At 40.5% G+C, this 22431-nt stretch overlaps 1 protein-coding gene and 1 pseudogene across 2 annotated transcripts in view; one reads left to right on the top strand and one right to left on the bottom strand.

The window, feature by feature from the left end:
- The window catches only part of YAF2 (YY1 associated factor 2), a 50499-nt gene that overhangs the window by 21819 nt on the left and 6249 nt on the right, over nt 1-22431 (top strand). The gene's annotated exons all lie outside the window — the stretch shown is intronic.
- LOC308438098 (peptidyl-prolyl cis-trans isomerase D-like) lies at nt 1498-22149 on the bottom strand (annotated as a pseudogene). Its single transcript has 2 exons — nt 21077-22149; nt 1498-1590 (listed from the first exon to the last, which is right to left on the bottom strand). The product of its transcript is annotated as a peptidyl-prolyl cis-trans isomerase D-like (transcript).

Below are 22431 nucleotides of genomic sequence, written 5' to 3' on the forward strand. Positions count from 1 at the left end.
TGGATGTTTCAGTCCTCCTTAGAAGGGGGAACAAAATACTCATGGGAGGAAATATAGGGACAAAGAGTGGAGCAGAGACTGAAGGAAAGGTCATCTAGAGACTGACCCACCTGGGATCTATCCCATATGCAGCCACCAAACCCAGTCATTATTGCTGATGCCAAGAAGAGCTTGCTGAAAGGAGCTTGATATGGATGTCTCCTGAGAGGCTCTGCCAGAGTCTTACTGATACAGAGGTGGATGCTTGCAGCTAACCATTGGACTGAGCACTGGGACCCCAATGGAGGAGCTAGAGAAAGGACTGAAGGAGCTGAAGAGGTTTGCAACCCCATAGGAAGAACAACAATATCGACCAACTAGATCTCCCACAGCTCCCAAGGACTAAATCACCAACCAAAGAGCACACATTGAGGGACCTATGGCTCTAGTTGCATATGTAGCAGAGGATGGCCTTGTTCTTTGTTGGACATCAATAGGAGGAGAGGCCCTTGGTCCTATGAAGGCTTGTTTCCCCAGTGTAGGGGAATGCTAGGGTGTTGAGGTGGGAGTAGGTGGGTGGGAGGGGGAGCATCCTCATAGAAGCGGGGGGGGGGGATGAAGTGAGGGGGCGGGACAGGGAAAGGGGAATAACATTTGAAATGTAAATACATAAACTATCCAGTAAAAATGCAACAAACAACAATAACAAAACAGAGAATGTGGCTTCCTGTTGTGGCATCATTGGCTAATGGAGGACATTGTTCTGCATTACTCCATGACTTGGGGTCTTAACAAAGGCCATAAGGTGTTAACACTGGTAGGTTGAGGCACAGATGTCGTGGTGGTCATCTCAGTGTACAGACTGAACTCTTGTGCACACTGTTTGGGAGTGTGTGTATGAGCAGCACACCAAGGAACTCCTACACGTGTCCAAGGGTGAGTGAGCACAAGTCAGGTGGGAATGCACACCAGGGCCAGAGCCAGCAGGCAGACCTGCCAGCCCAGAGGAAAGTCACTGCCAAGGACTCATCGCACCTTGTCTCATCCCTCAGCAGTGATGCTGCAAAAGAGAGAGGGCGTGAAAGAGGGGACGGCGCTAGACTTTATGGCACACACCTTGAACTCTAGAACGCAGGAGGCAGAAGCAGGTGGAGCTCTAGTTTGAGGCCAGCCTGGTTTATATGGCAATTTTCAGGGTTGTACAGTGAGACACTGTCTCAAAATTTTGAAAAAGAGAATTGACATTTTGAGAATATAATACTTTTACTTTAAGGCCATGTACGGTCTTTATAAATTAAGCTACAAAGACAGTTTATTTCATTTTTGAGGTTTACATGTCTTAGAGAATTATTGCTTGATTTGCATAAATGCTTGCTTTAAAGAATACCTGTACAATCTAGGTGTAAATAAAATGTAATTTTAAGGACATTAAAGAATGAAATATCTTTGGCAGATTTGAGTGTCTCTAGATGAGAAAACCAGTTCATGTCTAATCATTAGGTGAGACAAGAAGAACAGTTAGATGACTTTGTCATGGTCACAGACATGCTGCAGCACACCTGCGTAAAGTGCTGTGGAATGGCAGTGTGGCACCGCGACAGCGTAGGATGTCTGTATGGGCCAGCATGGGAGAGAAAGAGCAAAGAGAAGAGATTTTAATTTTGAATCCCGTTTTAAAAGGGATTACAGGTTGAGCAGGCTTTACCTACTCAAACATGCCAGTGTTGTTTTTCCTAAGAATTGGGCCTTAGCCGTGACAGGTGGGACACTCCTGTCATTCTGTTGTAGGTAGGAGGTCATCCCTTCCTGTGTGGAGAGTTTGAGGCCAGTGTGGGTTGACCCTGTCTGAAACAGCAACAAACAAACAAAAAATTGAGTCTTGCTGGGCATAAGCTCACGCCTGTAATTAGTTCTGAGTGCTTCCGTTGTAGACATGAGCCTCTATACCCAGACTGCATATAAATTTTAATGGGAAAACAAATCTATATTGTAGGAAAAAAAAATCTCAAATTAATTGTTACATGAAATAGACATTCTTTAAAGTGAAAACCATAACAAATATGTCTCTGTTGGTAATATAACAAAAACAGGACAGTAAAGTCCAGCAGATTTGGAAATGAGGAGAGGAAGAGAAATGAGATAAACATCTTTCAAGAAAATTAATTTTCACAAATATATCATTAGTGGCTAAAATTAGCACTGGCTAGTTTTGTCAACTTGACACACAAGCTGGAGTTATCTGAAAGGAAGGAACCACAATTGAGAAATGCCTCCAAAAGATCCAACTGTTGGCAAGCCTGTAGGACATTTTTTTTTAAAGAATTATTTATTTTATGTATATGAATACACTGTAGCTGTCCTCAGACACACCAGAAGAGGGCATCAGATCCCATTACAGATGGTTGTGAGCCACCATGTTGTTGCTGGGATTTGAACTCAGGATCTCTGGAAGAGCAGTCAGTACTTTTAACTGCTGAGCCATCTCTCCAGCCCCCCTGTAGGACATTTTTAAAACTAGTGATTTATTGGGGGAGGGCCCAGACCATTTTGGGTGCTGCCATCCCTGGGATGATGGTCCTGTGTTTTATCAGAAAGCAGGCTGAGCAAGCCATGTATAGCAACCCTGTAAGCAGCACTCCATTCATGGCCTCTGCATCAGCTCCTGCCCTGTGTGAGTTCCTGTCCTGACTTCCACGATGAACAGTGATATGGAAGAGGAAGCAGAGTAAACTCTGTTCTCCCCAGATTCCTTTGGTTCCAGTGTTTCATCACAAAATAGTGACCCTGACTAAGACAGTGTGTGTTTCTAATGTGTGTCATGTATGACACATGACATGAGTGTGTCAGAATGTGAAGGTCAGAGGATAATGTTTCTCTCTTTCTTTCAAATGGCTTGCCAGGCTTTCAAGGCAGCCACCCTTATGCCCTGAGCAGTCTTGCTGGCTCTCTCAAGAAGCTAAGAAAACAATGAACCTGTTATTTGTATTAATAAGAGAAAACAATGCTCCTAGAAAGCCCTTATTTAATCTAGCAACATCCATTTAGAAAATGGGAATATCTTCATTATAGAAAACTTTATTAAGTCCCCAAAATTTTACTAAAGAATATAAGATTAGGAATAAAAGAATATTTCTGTGGATAGGAACTTTATTTAAGATTCTTACGAAAATTATTGAAACAACTTCTGAATTGTGTGCATATGTAGTATTAGACAGTAATCATATGGGATTTTTTTTCTTGGACATGTGTGTAAAATGAGCTTCATGTAAAAAATGTAAGGTACAAGAATGATCATGACAGTTGTGGAAATAAGACTCGGCTCACAGTGTTAGTGTAAGTCAACCTGGTAGTACACCTAAGGGCTGTGGAGCAGGAGTTTTGAGATGATTCTCAGGCTACTGAGGTGATGTGTCAAAACCAGAACAGTGGCTTTTAGGATGAACGCTACATAGCAATAAAAATAAATAATGCAGCATGTGATGGGTATTTTAGACAGTGTTGGATAAAAGAAGTGAGGTTCAAAAGCATAAATTGAGTGATTTTATTTATAGGAAGTTTATAGCTAATATGAAACAATTTTTTTTTGAAAGCATGGCACTGATGAGGAAAGATCACCAGGGGGCCTTCTGCCTAAGGTATGTTAGAAATGTCAGTATCTTGATCTGAAATAAGTCATATAGGAGTGTGTATGTATGTATGTGTATGTGTGTTCATGTGTCTGCAGGTCCTTGTGAAAGTTTGGAGGTCTAATGTCAAGCTCTAGTGTCTTTCTCAGGAGCTGTCTACTTTGTTTCTTTGAGACAGGTGTCTCACCCTGACTTAGGGATTTGCTGATTAGGTCAGGCTAGCTGGCAGTGAGCCACAGTGTCTGCCTGTCTCTCCAGTGTTGTGTTTACAGGTGTGAACTACCATGCCTGGCTTTAATGTAGGTGTCAGGGTTTGAACTCAGGTGCTTATGCTGTGTAGCAGATAATTTACTGAGCTACTTTTCCAGCTACTAATGACTCATTCTTTCCATGGCTTAGTCACCAGCAGAGTAATCCCTGTGGAGGCTGGTGGACCGAAGACCTAACCACTTCCCACTCTACTCCCTAATGTTCTAACCCCTCCTAAGGTGGCCACATTGTGGCATAAGTTTCTAGCCCATGAATCTCAGGGTATACTAGCTTTTTTTTTTTTAAGATGCTTTCATGTATTCATATTGATCTTAAAGTATTTTCAATTTATTTTAACCTTTTGTTTTTGAGACAGGGTCTCATGTGTAGCCCTGGCTGAGATCTATATATGAGCCAGGCTGGCCTTGAATTCACAAACAGCTGCCTACCTCTGCTTTATAAGTGCTAGTATTTTTTTAAATAGGCTATAATTATGAAAATTACAGCATGTAGTTAAAATTTAATTTAATATGATAAACGTACTTTGAGTATATGGTAAAAATAAGGTTTCAAGTGTATAAAAATTAAAGCATCCTACAAATCTTCAATTTTTATAAAGATTATGTATTTATAAAATTCCAGAAAAAATTCTCTTGTATTTGAATGTCAATATAAATTGTAACTTTTAGCTCATAAAATATTAGAAAATTAAAAAAATATATTATGTTGATACTCAAATTGCTACTTGTTTTATCTAAATTTCAATAAAAGGTGAATAGTTAAATCTTAAAACATCTATATAAAAATCTCAGCAAATCCTTTTTTGGTGGCTGTTCTTGGTTGGAGTTGTCCCGCACCTAACAGGAAGATGGTGGCCGCAAAGAAGTCAAAAAGGTCTTTGAAGTCGATGACCTCTAGGCTCCAGCTTATTATGAAGAGTAGAAAGTACGTGCTGGGTGTGAGCAGACTGAAGAGGAGCAGACAAGCAAAGCAAAGTGGGTTGTCCTCGCCAACAACTAACTGCCCAGCTTTGAGCGAATCTGACAGAATGCTACGCTGTGTCGGCTAAAACTGGTACCCATCCATCACTACAGCAGCAATGCTATTGAATTGGGCACAGCATGTGAGAATGCTAGAGTATGCACAGTGGCTGTCACTGACCCAGGCCATCAGAAGCATGCCAAGAGACTGGTGAGAAGTAAACCCTTGTCAGAAACACCAAATGTTGGATGACACTGCTGGTGCAGCGGGAGGGCCCAGAGGACCTGCGGGCCCAGGATTAGGAGGCCCCGGCAGTTTCCATGGAGGATTTGGCCCTCGGTCGTGGCCATAGTCATGGCCACAGGGCTTATGGAGGTAAAACTGAAGACAAGGAGTGGATCCCTGTCACCAAGCTGGGCCGCCTGGTTAAGAAGATCAAGTCCTTGGAGGAGATCTACTTGTTCTCCCTGCCCATTAAGGAGTCTGAGATTATTGACATTTTCCTGGGTGCATCCCTAAAGGATGAGGTTTTGAAAATCATGCCAGTGCAGAAGCAGACGCTGGCTGGCCAGCTGACCAGGTTCAAGGCTTTCGTCGATAATGGGGACTACAATGATCACTTTGGCCTTGGTGTTAAGTTGCCATCCGAGGGGCCATCATTCTGGCCAAGCTTTCCATCATCCCTGTGTGGAGTCTACTTCGGGAACAAGATTGTCAAGTCCCACACTGTCCCATGCAAGGTGACAGGCCGCTGTGGCTCTGTGCTTGTGTGCCCCATCCCTTCCCCCAGAAGCTTCTGATGATGGACGTATAGATGACTGCTACACTTTAGCCAGAGGCAGCACTACCACCCTGGGCAACTTTGCTAAGGCCACCTTTGATGTCATCTTCAAGCCCTACGGCTACCTGACCCCTGACCTCTGGAAAGAAACTGTGTTCCCCAAATCTGCTTATCAGGAATTCACTGATCATCTTGTGAAAACCCACACCAGAGTCTTTGTTCAGAGGACCCAGGCTCCAGCTGTGGGTACCACATAAGGGTTTTTTATAAAAGACAAATAAATGAACTATAAAAAAATCTGTATCTTAAACAAAAAATAGAATGTCTGATTTCTAAGGTCACTTGTAAGCACTAAAATTCTATGATTTCCACAAATCATGTGTGTAGATTAAACTTGAGTTTGTATCATTGGTCAGAAGATGTCTTGGACACATGGTGCACACCAACAGTTCTATTGCTGACTCGGTTTAGCTCATTTTTCTGTAGTACAGAGATTTCATACTTCACTTTGTTCTTGGTTATCCTCAGTTGGGATTCAAAAGTCCCTTCTCTCTGCTTGTTCCAGGAGATGATGATCATGTAATGCAGTTAACTCTGAACAACTGTAGAATAGACTTGCCCAGAAGAATATGGCTTCATTCTTTCCAGTTGGTATTGTAGCTGTTCTCTTTCTAAGGGTTTATTTTGGGCATAATGTGAGAATTTTCCAGTGCATACTATTGATATTAATATCAATGATATCCTGTGTGGTTCAGGATCCACAGGTCTGATGATGAGTGCTGCTTTTAGAGGTGTGTGCCGTCATGCCAAGTTTGGCCTCATTCCATGTAGTTGGAGATGACTCTGAATGTTCGATCTTCTAGCCTTCACTTCTCAAATCACCATCAGTTTCTGCTGATGTTCTTAAGCCAGATCCAAGCTACAACACTCAGAATCTACCACTGTAAGAACACACGTAAGAATACACTTTTCTTACAGCTCGAGAACAGCAGAGGTGAGATTCAGGACTGAGACTTGAATGTCAATCTTCTGGCTGCAGGGTTCACTCTGCCCTGTGCCTTTCAGTGCTCATGAAGACTGAGAAGACTCTGAATGCAGGGAAAAGGGAAACAGGCCAAACTATTGATGTGATCTCACTTGTAGTCTTTTTCAAATCACCAAAGAACAGAGTCCTGTGCTTTCAGGACTCTTAGGTGTCTGAGTGAGTACTTCACTCTAGAGGTAATGAGCACCAGTAGCCAGAGTTCTTTTTAAGTTCTTTGGAATATTTTCTATTGCTTACCTTTCTTCTTTTGGTGGCCAAAACTAAGGTAGTTTTACTGAGAGTTCTATATAAATCCCTGACTTGTTTTGAGCCAAAACACAATACATGTACTATTTTAGTCTGTAAGAATTTCTGGTTCTCAAAAATTTATTTAAATTTTACCTTTCTGAATTGGATTAGTTTTATTTATGTTTTTGTTAAATATGTATTTATGTATTTAGTTTTTCGAGACAAGGTTTCTCTGTGTAACAGCTCTTGCACTCAGAGAAACTCCTGCCTCTCTGCATCCTGAGCACTAGGGTTAAAGGTGTGTGCCACTATGCCTAGCTTTATTTTATTTTGTTTTGAGACAAGGTCTCTCTACATAGCTCTTGCTGTTCTAGAATTCACTGTGTACACAAGGCTGACCTTAAACTTAGAAAGATCTTCCCGCCTCTTCTTCCTAAAGGCTGATATTAATGCACCACTATGTTCAGCTGAATTTATTTTTTTATAAATTAGGAGACTTAAAAGTTTGGGATAGTGGAATTGTTCTATCATTGCTATGTGTTCTATCACTGCCTTTGAATTCGGGTTATCTTATAAAACTTCCTGTGCTCTTTGTTTTGTTAGCGAAATGATTTCTACAGGCCACCTTCTGTTTAAGTTGCAAGTAGGCTAAGAACTATTTTTAGATATTCAGATTTATAATAGACATTAAATGCCTTTCATATCTGTCATAATGTGTCATAGAAGTGATTCTGTTATTTCCTTTCTTCATAGGTAAAAGGGTGTGGTTTATGGGTAGTAAACAAGAGCTAACATGTAAAGTCCTTAGAAGAGAAAAATCTGAAAGTGGGATGCTAAGGAGAGTACATTGAATAAACCTGGTGAGCAGTGCTTTTCTCATATTGTAGAGATGTGAGAAAATGTAAGAAATTTAACCCTTCAATTTCAGTTGAGAAGATCACAGATAAAGCATAGTGTGATGCTAGGTAGATGATGCAGTTAAACGTGGTAAATCCTGTTCCATGTGTATAGTGCCTCTCTGTTACCATTGTTACTGCTAACTATGTGTGTGCAGGAAGCCACAGTTCACTTTGAATGCCTTCCTGACAGTCTCCACTTTGTTCTTTTTTAAAAAGATTTATTTATTATATATGAGTACAATGTAGCTGTCTTCAGACACACCAGAAGAGGGCATTGGATCCTATTACAGATGGTTGTGAGCCACCATGTGGTTGCTGGGAATTGAACTCAGGACCTCTGGAAGAGCAGTCAGTGCTCTTAACCCCTGAGCCATCTCTCCAGCCCCCCACTTTGGTTTTGTAAGGGTCTAACTGAACCAGCTGATTGAGCGAGTTGGCCAGTGAGATGCAGAGGTCCTCCTGGCAGGCCGTCCAGGTGCTGGTGATGTGTACTTCCGCTCCTGGCTTTTTTCACATGGGTTCTAGGTATCAAATTCAGTTCCATGGAAGATGTTTACTCACTGAGTCATCTCCCCAGGCTGTTGTTGTTATATTATTACAGCTTTTATAAAGAATTATAAAATTTAATTAAAAGTTATCTTTGTGAAAAATTAAATATTCATGGAGACACTTGACTCACTACAAGCATTAATGAATAGGGCTGTATCCCAGGTCCCTTACTTTTAAAAGATCTATTGAAAATGATAAGGAGGGCCACATGCGCTAATCTTACTCTCGAGAGATAGTGAAATCCTCACATCACCAGAGTATAGGGATTAAAAGGGTCCTACTCCATCCAGAATTTATAGCTTAATTCTTACATTGGACGGGAAAGAAGAAGACTTTTATGGACCAGCCATGGCAAACTATCTGTAGGTAACACTCTTACGTGGTTTTCCACATATTCAGGTTCAGGTGACAGTGTCCCCATACCTATAGCCCTCTGTCTTTCTTAATCGAAAATTAATTGGAAAGTTCTTTGAATATAACATAATTTTGGGATGAGGCCAATACATTGTACAGCGTTTATTCCTTGGGGATTTTATCCGTAGGTGCTGGGAACTAAACTCAGGTACTCAAGAAGAGAGTTATGCGTTCTTCACCATTGAGCCGTCTTTCTGACTCCAAGAGCCTTTATTTTAATTGCTTGTGTATTTTTTCTCCTTTTGACAGCAAAGCCGTGAAAGCCCAAACCTTGTCTGTTGTGTTAAAAACACCTGTTTGTGTACTGTTAAGCTGAAATCATTGTTAGAAGCTCTTGCTAGTCAGTATACACATTTAAAGTTTGACTGTAAAATAGTCAGTGTTTCTTGCTAGGCCATTCTTTAGACATTCTGCATATAGCTGTTTTAAACTTATCATGTTCACAGTTAACATGGATTCCTGACTAGTTTCTGAATAGTTTTTTTTCATGTCCTATATTTTCCATTCATCTGAAAATGGTATGTGCCATTCCAGTATCTAAAGTATTGTTGAAATTACTCAACATTGCATGCACGCTACTGTTAACATCCTCGGATGAGTAGTGATCATTTCTGCTGGCTTCATGCCATAAATGCTCTGATTTCTCTGATTTTATTATTCTTCTCCTCTCCCCATCTGTCTCCAGTTTAGAGCCAGGCAATTTTTATTTCAGTATCATATCATGTTATTTTCCTGATTAGATCCCTTCCTAGCCATCTAATTTCTCACCTGAATTTGAATAAAATTGTAAGGTTTTCTGTGTTTGATTAAAACACATTGTAATCTAGCTCTTTGCTGTCTTGAGTGACTTTCACTATTTTCTTTCGCTCATTGCTCTTGAATTTACTTTTTTATTGCTACTTGAACATGCCAGCTGTTTGCCATGACTGAAGGCAAATTTGTAATTTTATGTCCATGCACACACATGTGCCAGGGTGCAGTTACCATTTAATCTCTCCTTCCTCTGAAATTTAGGTTATCAGGCTTGGTGGCAGATGCCATTACACACTGAGCCATGTCTAGGCCTGCCCAGGATTTTTGCCCTTCGTTTTTCCCTTTATGAATGTCTGACATCAGTTCCTATGTATTTCCCTCTTTCTCCTCTGAAGAATGTGCTGAAGCGTTGCTGAGAGGCTTTCATTTTCTCTTGATAGAAAACAGCATTTCTGAGTAGTGCTCTATGCCCATCTCATATTCTGTTTTTTCTTCTGCTACCATTATATGCACTCTGTATGATATCTGTGTATACAATTGCTTCTCTATGTTTACCAGAGTAAATGCTCTAGGAGGAAATAGTCTGTGTGTATCTGTTCCAAGGGACTGGAAACATAGTATTTTAGTAAATGGGTTTGAGGAACTGAACGGACAGCTAACAGGAAAAAGTGTTGGTTTAACTGGCTTAACTTTAAATCAGATATATAAAAAATTTAATTATACTTTACTTCATAAATTACCTGCTTTGTAAGACTAGACTTGATTTCTTGCTATATTTCCATGCCCATGTTATCTGACATGAATACTTCTTGTTGTTTATTTACCTATTTTTGGTACTGAGGATTTATGTGGGGCTTCACATATGCCAGGCATATCATTTTCCATTGAGCAGTATATCTTTAGACCTAGTGATACATGTCCAGTAAACAGTTACTGATAGAATGAAGTTATATAAATTAATAGAGTGGTGTTTATTATAAAAATATCCACATGAGATGATGTTTTTTTAATGACTGCAAGATGGCTGCAGCATGCACATAAGACAAAGGTGTACATGTAGACTAAACACTCATGTATAAAAAGAATTTTAAAAAGTCCATGTTGTGCTCTATATGATAGTCACTTTACATAGAATTAGCAGTAAACACATAGCTCCCAAGATTTGGTTGGGAAAAAGACTAGTTAAGATGGTGGTATCAATTTCCATCTGGCCGTCTTCACTGTTTGCTATGACTGTCATCTCTTGCTTGGTTTATCTTAGTGGTTTACCCTTTGCCCTCCCCAGGTCCTTATATTGCTCTCCATACAACACTTTATATGATGGGAGTCGTTTTCTTTCTTAGATGTATTTCCGGTACTTACTTATTCTTTAACGTGGCCTGTCTGCTCTGTCACACCTGCTTCTCAGGCATCATGTGTGTGCTCCTCCCTCATCTGGTGTCCGTGCTGGCTGACTTCTCCACTTCTGTCACACACTTTCTTTGTACATATGGTACTTGAAGTAGTCTTTCCCATTCTTTCGTTGGAACAGTTTTTTGAGGGGGATCACTGTTGTTTTTTGTTTTTGTTTTTATTTTGAGACAGTGAAGTTTCTATATAGCTCTGCAGGCCTAGAACTGCTTGCTATATAGACTGGGCTGACCTCAGACTCACAGAGATCTGCCTGCTTCCCGGGTACTGGGATTACATTTGTGTCCCACTCACCCCACTTCTGAGAAATCTCTTCTGCTGTTGAATGAGATGGGGGATGAGCAGCAGCATTCATGTCATGTTGCTGATGCCTAGGTACCATTGCATCTCTGCAAGTGTGGTTGGTGCTCTCAAGTAATAAGTCCTCCATAAGTGTTTGCTTAGTCTGTGTGCTGATTCTATCATATTAGAAGGAAAACAAGAAAAAGTGTGAAAGGAACAATTAAAGAAAGCATAAAACATAACAATGTACTTGTTAAAACTAGCAATGCCCACCATTGAGCTTAGCTATTAACCAAGATTCACCTGCTTCTGACACCTGGTTCTGAGGTTGCTGTATGCACTACTATGCCTGGCACTTTCATATGGGTTCTGGGGAAAGAACCGGTCCTTGAACTACTAGTTGACCTGCTTCCCAGCCTGAGAAGCAGTGGTCAAGTAAGTATGTTATCAACCATGTACTCTACAATAAGGTTTCAAGCTAATAGCATTGCAGCAAACCACAGCACTTTTCTAAACCTTAAAAATACAATTTCAAAAATTAGGATGACTCAGTGGGTGAAAGTACTTGCTGCTTAGACCTGACCACCTGAGTTTGGTTCCTGGATGATCCCTCTACGAAAAGAAAGAACCTACTCCGGGAGTTGTTCTCTGACCTCCACTCAGAAGCCATGGCAGGTGTGCACCTGGTGTGCAGATGCTCCTCCCTCCAAGAAGAAATCTAAGGGGCTAGAGAGATGGCCCACTGATTAAGAGCACTGATTGTTCTTCCAGAGGTACTGAGTTCAAATCCCAGCAACCACATGGTGGCTCACAACCATCTGTAATGGGATCTGATGCCCTCTTCTGGTGTGTCTGAAGACAGCAACAATGTATGCACATACATAAAATAAACAAACAATTCTTTAAAAAGAAGAAGAAGAAATCCAAAACCTCTTTCCTAGGCCAGGGAACTTCATCTCATAGAGTGCTTGCCTAGGTTGTATAGCCTCATTCCTCAGATTACCATTTACAGGCAGATGACTTGAAATGAGGGAGTGTACATTTTAAGTGAATCAAGAAAATCTGTGTTGGGAGTCAAACACCATTAAGGGAGCATATAGTAAGTATTCTTGAGAGACCATCTCATGCCAACGTGCTTGGCTCAAGTAATAAACTAATGATACAATTAAGTTAAATGGCCTTAGTGGGCAGCTCCTTCTACTGTATAAATAGTGGAGTGTAGGGTCAGGCTATCTCTCCAGCAGTGTGTACACTAGCTGTGGTGCACACGTTACCCCCCACACAGGAGGATCTTAGGTCCTTCTCTGGTACCTAGCAAGCTAGGCCACACTGGGAGCCATAAAAACAAACAAACGATCTGAAAAAATGTCTTAGTTCAAAGTTGTATTGCAAACTGGCAATTGTGATTTGTCTAGAAAAATCTAACAAAATTAAATATGCAAGTAAAATAGTATCTAGATTGACAAGATGAACCTGAGATAGAAAAAAAAATTAGTAAACTTAACAAATAAATCAGAAAACCAAGTATAGTTTAGTAAAGCCAAAGCATCACCTTTCATTTCAAGGAAATTAAGCAGGGCTGAGAATGGCTCCATCAGTAAAGTGTTTGCCACAAAAATATGAGGACCTGAGGCCAATTCTTAGTCCTCACACAAAAGCCAGGCATTCTAGTGCATACTTGTAGTCCCTCTTCCACATGCTCATACATGCACGTGCATCCACATGTCCATATGCATATGTACACACCTGCATATATGAAAGACCAGACACATTTTCTTGGCTTGAAATGGAAGGTATGCTAAGCAGAATTAGGGCTACCAAAAAGAAGAAAGTAACATCAGCATGAATGATGCTGATGCACAGCTAGTAAATCAGAACTCAGAAGCTCAGTGTGGTGGTACTTACCTAGATTCTGGCCCTTGGAAGGCTGGGTTAGGAAAGGTGAGTTCAAGGGCAGCCTGAGTCATAGTCCTGTCTCGCAAAAGGGAGGGAGGCATGGAGAGTGGATTTTCTTTTGGTAGGAAAATATGAATTAATAAAAATGATCCTACAAGAGACTGAAACCTTGAACCCACCAGGCCCAGATGGTTTTGGGAGAGACTTTTTAAAGATTTCACAGAATGATGTGGTAAATAATTAAGATGACGGAGAATAAAGACAAAGTTGAAATTTCCTGTTCTTAAGGCATTAAATTCCTGTAAGTCAGAGTTGGAGTGGAGACAGACCGAGTTAATAGAGATGTAGCATTAGAGTAAAGCCTGACTACAGAGAGAGCCTCGGGGATGATGGCAGCAGAGCAGACATAGGGAGCACGGTGCATTTAAGCTGTGCTGTGTCACTGTGTCTCAGGCTATGGGACTGCCAGCTGTCAGTAAAATGTTTTAAATACAATCTGTGTATTAGTAAGGGAAAAATTACAGGTTTTGACATGATTTAATTAAGTTGAAAATTCATTCTAAAAAACCAAACCAAAACAAAAAGAACCCCAAAACCCAGTGTGTTAGCAAAATTAAACATGCACTTCAAAACCACAGTCAAGAATGTGCTCATGGGGATCTAGTAGAGATTAAATTTAGGAAGTTCTCTTACTCTGTTATTTTAATGATGATGAATATACTCAAAGTCACAGAAACCGGAGGAGTGTGATAGAGAAGAAAGCCTGACACATTGATAAACACCCAGGGCTCTGCAACATTCAGCAACTCATGTTTTAGAATAACTTGTCTTGTTGAAGTTGTCCTCATTTTTGTAACTCCCATCTGGTGGAGTCACACAGCCTCTGCAGTTTGTCTAATAGTGAAGCCAACACACAGCCACTGTGCTTGTGAGGGGTTAGAGAAAGTTGTCGACATGGCCTTCCCTCCCCTGCTTGCCAGGCACCTGGAATGCTCCAGGCAGCTTCATGAAATAACAAGCACTAATTGATGATGGTTTTTTATTTTTGGCAACATACACACACACACAACACATTGAATATTTGCATGTTGAAGGTATACATGTCTGGGTGTGCTTAGATGTTTGTACATATATGTATGGAGGCCTGAAGTTGACGTTGGGTGTCTTCCTCAATTGCTCTCTTCTTTCTGGGAGGAGGTGTGGTGGGGCAGGATCCCTCACTGAACCAAGAGCCCTGGCTTTCCTAGTCTAGCCAGCCAGCTTGTCCTGGGCATCCCCATCCTCTGCCTCCTAAATGCTGGGATCACAGGCACCTGCCACAACTACTTGGCTTTTGTGTGGGTTTCTGGGAATCTAAATTTTGTTCTTTATATTTTTATGGCAAGTACCTACTGAGCTCTGTCCACACCTATTCTTTCAGATTATGATAGACATTAAGTTATAAGCAGCTTGAAGGACTGAAGTTGTTAATGGGTGACTAGAGTCACCAGAAGCAGATATACTGAGAAGTGGTAACTGATAGCAAGACAGGAGGCAGGAGAATTACCGGCTAGAATGACACAGCCTTCTGGCAGTACTATTGAGTGTGGGCAGATGGCCCAGAACATCCTAATGAGTCCAGAGAGCCTTGCTTTGTGAGCTTCCGAACGGTGCTCGTGAGTCAGCAGTGTGGAGTACTGTGTGTGGAAGGATAGACATTAGGATTCCGCAGACCTGGAGTTGATTGAGACATGGAAAGTGACCATGACAGGTTTCTTCACTCAAGGCAGAATTTAAATTAAGTGGATAAAGGTGGAAAACTTCATATAAGCTTCATACTTCACTTAAGGACTCCTTAAGATTAATAACTTCAAGTAATTAAGAAAGGGAAGCATATAAGATTTAGTCAAATAGAGAATCAGTTTTATCTAAATACTTCAGTTATCTATTAACTAAAATCTTGCTGCATTAAATAAATACTGTATAGGGTTCCATATTGTCATTTTGTGGAAGGACAGGATTTACCAGGAGTGTTTTTCTGCATATTTTGCCACTGCCCCTTCTCACTTCACCACTGGCACTAGTTTCCTTTGTTTCTCTTGACAGGGTTGCCTTTTTTTTACTGTACATTTATGTTTTTAGTTACATAAAACTTCTAATTGGTGATAAACGTACACTGTATATAATTAAATGTCTAGTTCTTACATGCAAAAATATCCTCACATAGTTCCCCTGCATCTGTACATAATCATGGGTGCTCTCTGTAAGACAGTGAAATTGTCTCAAATGGACTTTTGTATTTTGGCTAGTCTAATACTAATCTTCAATCAAAGGTATCGAGTTACCTCATGACTGGCAGCTGGTTGGTTCATTGCTATTTCATATTTAGACATGTGTTAGTGTAAACAAAGCATTTAGAGTTTAGCTCTCTGTGCTAAGATAATTTTTGTTTAGCAGAATATAGATAGGAAGCAAGAAAGTCACTTAAAACCACGACTCCTTTTCATCATCTGATCTGGAAGTAGCTGAGTTTTACAAAGGTCTTGGTGGTTTTTCATTAGCTTTAGAAAGAGAAGCCAGAGCTTGCTTGAACTGGGCATACACAGACATACAAACACTCGGTTGTAAGTAAAAATAGCTTTTGTATCTGATGTAAAAATGTTATATAGTTTATATAAATTAATAATTATATATTATTAATTTATATGGCATCATGTTTAAATTATATGTAGATACAGATAAACAGACTTCACTTTCTGATGGTTTAACTTAACAATTTATTGACATGTGTGTTTATCTTTTGCAGCAGCATTGTAAGTTGCGAGCACCTGTGTACACATATGACTATACAGCAAAGATGGGACATTTCTACTGTAGGGCAGCTAGTGTCAGGCACCAAGTTTCACTTTTGTCTAATCTTCAGTGTCCTTGCTTTGACAGTAGTGAGGAGTGGAAGTGGGCCAATTTCAAGTTTTCATTATAAAACATTTAAAATCAGATGCAAAATCTATTAATTAAAAATGTTAATATAGATTAAGTTTGTGAAAAACTCTGCTCAGGGACTAGCTTGAAAATTCCTCTTTTCAAGAAGAGTTTTCTTTGACTTTGAGGTGTTAAGGTGTTATTTATGTTTCTTGCCTTTCAAATTTATTCAGCAACTACTTGGACATATGCTGGTCCCTCCTGTTTTTTTCTACTAACTTGGATCTTATCAATGCTAGAAACCACACTATCTTCATTAGGCCCTCCTCAGTTCAGCATCTTAGTTTGTATGTAGACATCTTAGATGGACTCTGATCGCCACAGGTGAACCTCATTGTTTTCAAATAGACTATTGCATAATAAGTTATACATGTGCCATGCATTTAGTTTCTGTAAGTAAAGTGCAACAAGCACTATAAACTAGGTCCGGTGAGACAGCTCAGCAGCTGAGGGAGCTTGTTTCTAAGCTCTGATTATGTGAGGTTGATTCCCAGGATCCACGTGATAGAATGTTCTCCCACAGCTTCTCTGACCTCCACAGGCTCCATGGCATACACACAAATGCACACAAACACAAATAAATTAGTAAAATATTTATAAAATACTAAAGACAATTTTGAAAACTCAGTGATCTTAGAGCAGTGGTTCTCAGCCTTAATGCTGTGACCCTTTAATACAGTTCCTCATGTGGAGACCCTCAAGTACTTTCATTGCTACTTCATAACTAATTTTGCTACACAACTTTGTTATAAATCATAATGTAAATATCTGATATGAGACCCCATGAAGATAGTAGGTAAGAAGGTGGGAAGGATATAGAAGGAGTTAGGGAAGGGATAACATAATCAAATATATTGTGTGAAAAATTTTAGATAAATTATGTACAGTATGAGGAATACTGTACATATTGGCTTAGAATACACATTAATAGCCATTTAAGGAAACTCTTGCTCTTGAATGCCACCCTAGATTTCCAGGCAATTGGAAAGCTTAAGAGCAAACACGTGCAGGCAGTACAAACCGAGGCAGGCCTGCACCTGCGCCTCTCCGTCTTTCGTGTTACCCTCTGAGGTTCTGACTTCTTACTGTATGTAACCTGGCTTTCCCAGCTCCCCAACAGGTGTAGGGCATCTGCTACTTTTATTTTTCACTTCTCTCTATCCCTCCAAAACAGCACCCAGTGAGCCTCACTCCTGATGGCATCCCAACTTTTAAACAGCTCAGATGATCAAATTATTAGGGAAATGACAAAGTGGAACTTCTGTAACTTCTGCTTAGTCATTTGGATCACTTGCTCTGAGGAGCCAGCTGCTATATCTAAAGGACTTCAGTGGCCTTACAGAGATGCGCACTTGGCAAGGAATTAGAAATCCTGTAAACAGCACTCTGTGTGTGTGAGCCATCTTTGATTGAGAAAGGAAGTTTATTTTATAATGACATCCTTTTACTTTGTGAGTTAACTGTTTCCACCATTAAAAGACCCTACTCTCGGTAGAGGTGAGAGAAGTTTGTGCTGCTGAACTTTCAGGGAAACCTTCTGGGGCCTGCTGGGAACTTCTATAAAAAGCAAGTCTGGAAGGCTATGGTTCAAGGCCATTTTTGCTGGCTACAAACACGGTCTTCAGAACCAAAGAGGGCACACTACAATTCTTAAAATTGAAGATATTTATGCCTGAGATGAAACTGAGTTTCTATTAGGTAAGAGATGTGCTTATGTGTATAAAGCAAAACAAAACAAAACAAAACAAAAACAATATAGTGACTCTTGGAGGCAATCAAACAAAACCAGAGTGATCTGGGGAAAGGTGGTAACTCAGGCCCACAGAAACAGAGGCATGGTTCGAGCCCAATTCCAAAGCAATCTTCCTGCAAAGGCCATTGGATACAGAATCCACATGATACTGTACTCATTTTGGATTTAAACAAATGGAGAATAAATTTTAAAAAATGGGTTTGTGCTTGTGCAGAAAAAAATCACTTTTCTCATCAGCAGATTGCTCTTGTCAAATGCAAGAGAAACCACACTTTGTTCTGATCCCTGTGGACAAATGCACGCACGGTGGAGTTGCACCTCTCTAGACATTATAAAGGACTGTGATAAACTCAGTCCCTGCTGCCGTCATTGAAGGAATTTTAAAGCCCATTCAGCCTCTAAGGAGCAGAAGGGAATTTTATTTCAGTTAATAAATGTATTCCTCTACACTCTTTTCTTTTCATTCAAAGTTGAATGAGATTAAATAATCTTAGAATTGTGGGTTGCAGTTATAGTCTTCAAGGGAAATGTAATCCTTATTACAAGAACAAGAATAGAACAGTGGAGTATTATATAATATAGAAAAGCCAGTGATAGAAGAACGATATAATTACTCAGAAACGTTTAAAAGGTAATCTCACTGTATGACAGTTCTGGACATATTAATGCATTCTGGTTCCTCTCACCTTGGACCTTCTTTTATGCCTCTCTTACCATGCTTCCTGCTGCAACCCCCTTTTCCATTTTTTGTTGCTTTTCTTTGTTTTCTTTTGTGACACAGTGGGTTTAACTATGGCCTTCTGGGTTTGGCACTGTCTTTTGGAGCGTGGTAGGCACTCTGATGGTGAACAACTGAAAGCAACCTTCCCTCCCACAGGAGCCACTGATAACCGGTAGTTCATCAGTGATGGCGAGGACCCCATGAGTCCCTTCCTTCTCCATGACTGACTGCTAAGAGGCCCATTCTCATACAGATCTAGTGTCTGTACCCACAGCTGTGGGACCATGATTGCAGTGGTCGTATCGTTCTAGAAAATAGTGTATCTCAGCCCTTCTTCCTCTTACTCCCTCTTCTGCAGTGTTCCCTGAGCCTCATGTGAGATGTATCCACGTCCTGGTTAGGGCCATGTAGTCAACTGTTACTTTTTCTCAGCACCTTGAAAAGCCATAACATTTAAAGGCAAGGAATACAATAAGACTCGGGGTATAGAAGTAATAGTTAAGGTTGCTTACTAGGTACTGAGGTGATAGTTAAGGTTGCTTACTAGGTACTGAGGTGATAGTTAAGGTTGCTTACTAGGTACTGAGGTGATAGTTAAGGTTGCTTACTAGGTACTAAGGTGATAGTTAAGGTTGCTTACTAGGTACTGAGGTGATAGTTAAGGTTGCTTACTAGCGTGCCGGTTGTACAGTTCTCTTGCCCCATGGCCTGCTTCACTCACAAACCTGCAAACTCAGTGTTGGTGTTTGCTTTGCATGCCACTGATAAAGCAGCTGACAGAGCAGCTTAATGGAGAAGAGGCCCATGGCTTCATAGTGCCGTCTGTCACCATAAGGAAAGCACAGCTTGGTCTGTAGTGCTGAGAGCATGCCCTAACGTCTGTTCTTCACATCTGGCAGATGAAGGAGCAGAACTCCTGTCAAAATCAGACATGGATGTCACATGGAAGGCCTTCCCTAGTGGTCCAGTCCACTTCTTTTAAGGGTGCCATAGTCTCCCAAAATAACACTCCAGCTCGAGAACAACTTCAAATACATGATGAGCCAGTGGCAGACATTTTACATAGCATGTTCCATATCAAGTCTGTTGGTTCTCAGAGAGGCTACTGTTGTCCTGCCTAGATCCCACCATTCCTTCTCACATGACTGGAGGCCCTCGTCCCTGAATCTCCAGGTGTACATTAGAGTTCATTGTTTCACTTACACCCCATCCTACTGGACTGTAGTTTTAGATCTAGTATCACTTGGTTATAGCCTGACATATTCTTTTTCTTCTCTGACAGATTCAACTAGTTCTGCTGGTTTTGCTTTGTGGACTAATTATAATATTTTCAACTATTTTATTCTTACCATTGAGAGTATAGTACTTTAGGAATATTCTGAATTGATAATTAGTTTAAAATCAAGGATTTGATTCAGCTCTATGGATTCATGTTATAAATTATACCTTATTAATAGACGTTTACTTTTACAGTGGTTAGCCTGCCTGTCATCCCCTGCCCCTACAAGAAGTAATTGTTCTAGGGAGAGAATATCTGTAAAGAATGAATAAAACCGAGTGAAAGAGTAGCAACTCTGTTGTCAGAGCTGTGAGTTAGAAAGTTGGAGTTGTTTTCTTCTTGCATGAAAGTGGGAGTGTGGTGCGGGGGGGGGGGGGGGTGCCAAAAAGCTGATGGAGCTCGCTTGGTGACAACCGTGCATGGGGGCAAGGACATGTCACAGACATGTTCAGCCCCTCAGTGCAGCATAGTGATGGTATGTACTGTGACCTAGAGTTAGGGAACTGCTGTTAGGTGCCTTTCTCTAAGGGCAGCACTGCTTACAGCGGTTATCGGTGCTCTGCGGTGATGGCAGTGCTAAGGGACTTCATTTGCTAATGGCCGGAAACTCCAGGGTTTCCACTTTTTAAAGGATTCTTTTTATTTTATGTGTATTTGTTTTTTTCTGTGGACGTGTACACATACTGTGTGTGTGTGTGTGTGTGTGTGTGTGTGTTACAGTACCTGAGGAGACCAGAAAGAGTGCAGGGGAACCTGGGATTACAGGGAGTTGTGAGCTGCCATGTGTGTGCTGGGAACTGAACTGGGTCCCCTGCAAGAGCAGTAAGTGCTCTTAATTTGCCGAACCATCTCCCCAGCTCCAGGTTTTCCACTTTAAATTGTTATAATTTTGTTAGTAATATTTTTATATATCATCTGTATTAAATTCTGAGATAAAAGGAATGACAATACAAAGCACAGTATATAAATGTGACAAAGCTGTAATTTAACGGAGAGACCCAACAACTTAAAATTTCCTGCAATGACAGTTTGTTCGTTCTTTTTGTTTTTTGAGATTCACTATATTTTGTAACACTTTATTAAATAACCTATGTCAGAACTGCTAAGTAAACAGTGACAAAGATGAAGGGAAACACATCTGGGATCATGTAGACAGTGATATACATTGTCCTTTATATAATCGATGCATAGTAGTTAAGGAATGTTTGATCCTTATTAAGCATAAATAACATAAATTTATATAAATATAAAAATAACATTTTGCACGCACTGCCTTCTCTTTGTCTTTCTGTGTCTTTATCATTTGTTTGACTCTGAGCAATTCTTCCTGGAGAGCTTTATCTCCTGGGGCTATCTCAAGATCAGCAAATGCTTGATCACATTCTTTTAATCCTTGCTATCCTTGCACTTTTCTGAATAGTGCTTTAGTGTTTGGCCGGTCCATTTTAAGAGCCTCCAAGCAGCTGTCAACTGCCCCTGCCGATTTCACATCTTCAGTTTACAAGCAGTAATATTCAGCACACTACTTCAGGCTACAGGTTGCAGTCTGGATGTATCTGCTTTCTCAATAACGGCCTTTGAACTATCCACGTACCTTAAAACCTTCACATATTTTTTAACAGCCATCTCCCAGTTCTGAGACTCAAAAAGTATTTCCAGTGTTTTTTAAGTCTTCAGATATTAAAAAAAAATTTTTATCTACATTTTTTAGATCTATATTTGCATCTGCAGGAAAATCTGGATGACTGTCACCAGAGCCATCTTTGTGGAATATGCCCCAGTCTTCCCCTTCTTTCAGTTCTCCTCATTCTGTGATATCACGATTTGGCAGGCTTTTTACCATTCACTTCTACATTCTCAAGCATCCTTGCCACACCTAGTCCTTTTATTACTTGATCAAATACCATGTTTCCCATCCAAATGAGGAGTTGGAACTGTCATGATGAAGAACTGAGAACCATTTGCATTGGGGCCTGCATTTGCCATGCCCAGCAAACCCTCTCAGTCATTCTTACAATGAAAATTCTCATCTTCAAAGTTTTTACCATGAGTACTTCCTCCACCTGTCCCATTCTGATTCGAGAAGTCTCCACCCTGAATCATAAATTTCTTAATAATTTGGTAGAAAGGACATCTTTTAAAATGGAGAGGTTTCCCAGTTGTGGATCCAGTGCCTTTTTCTCCTGTACACAATGCATGAAAATTTTGTGTAGTTTTGGGAACAATGTCTGCAAATAATTCTAAAACAGTTTGTCCACCTCGATCCCCACCAGTGTCCACGTCAAAGAAGACCTGAGGGTTCTTGGAATTGGAGGGCTTGGCTGCCGGGGATGGGTGGGACATCACCGCAGGCACTAGGAAGTGGGACATGAGGGGCTTGAACTCTACTTGCAGTGACAGTGTTTTGGCTATACTTTGTGTCTTAGAGGGCTTAATTCGTTTTAAATGACTCTTTACCAGCATTAACCTGATCAGATACATTCCCAACCATGCTGTGTCTTTCAGTGTTCTCTTTCTGTGTTTTGGTATAACTCAAAAAAAGAAATGAAATATTTGTTACTCTAACTCACACACCATGTCTTCATCCGTATATAGCAAGTAGTTAGCTCATTCTGGCCAAGAAGC

The sequence above is a fragment of the Micromys minutus genome, assembly GCF_963924665.1.
Source record: "Micromys minutus genome assembly, chromosome: 27".
Lineage (NCBI taxonomy): Eukaryota > Metazoa > Chordata > Mammalia > Rodentia > Muridae > Micromys > Micromys minutus.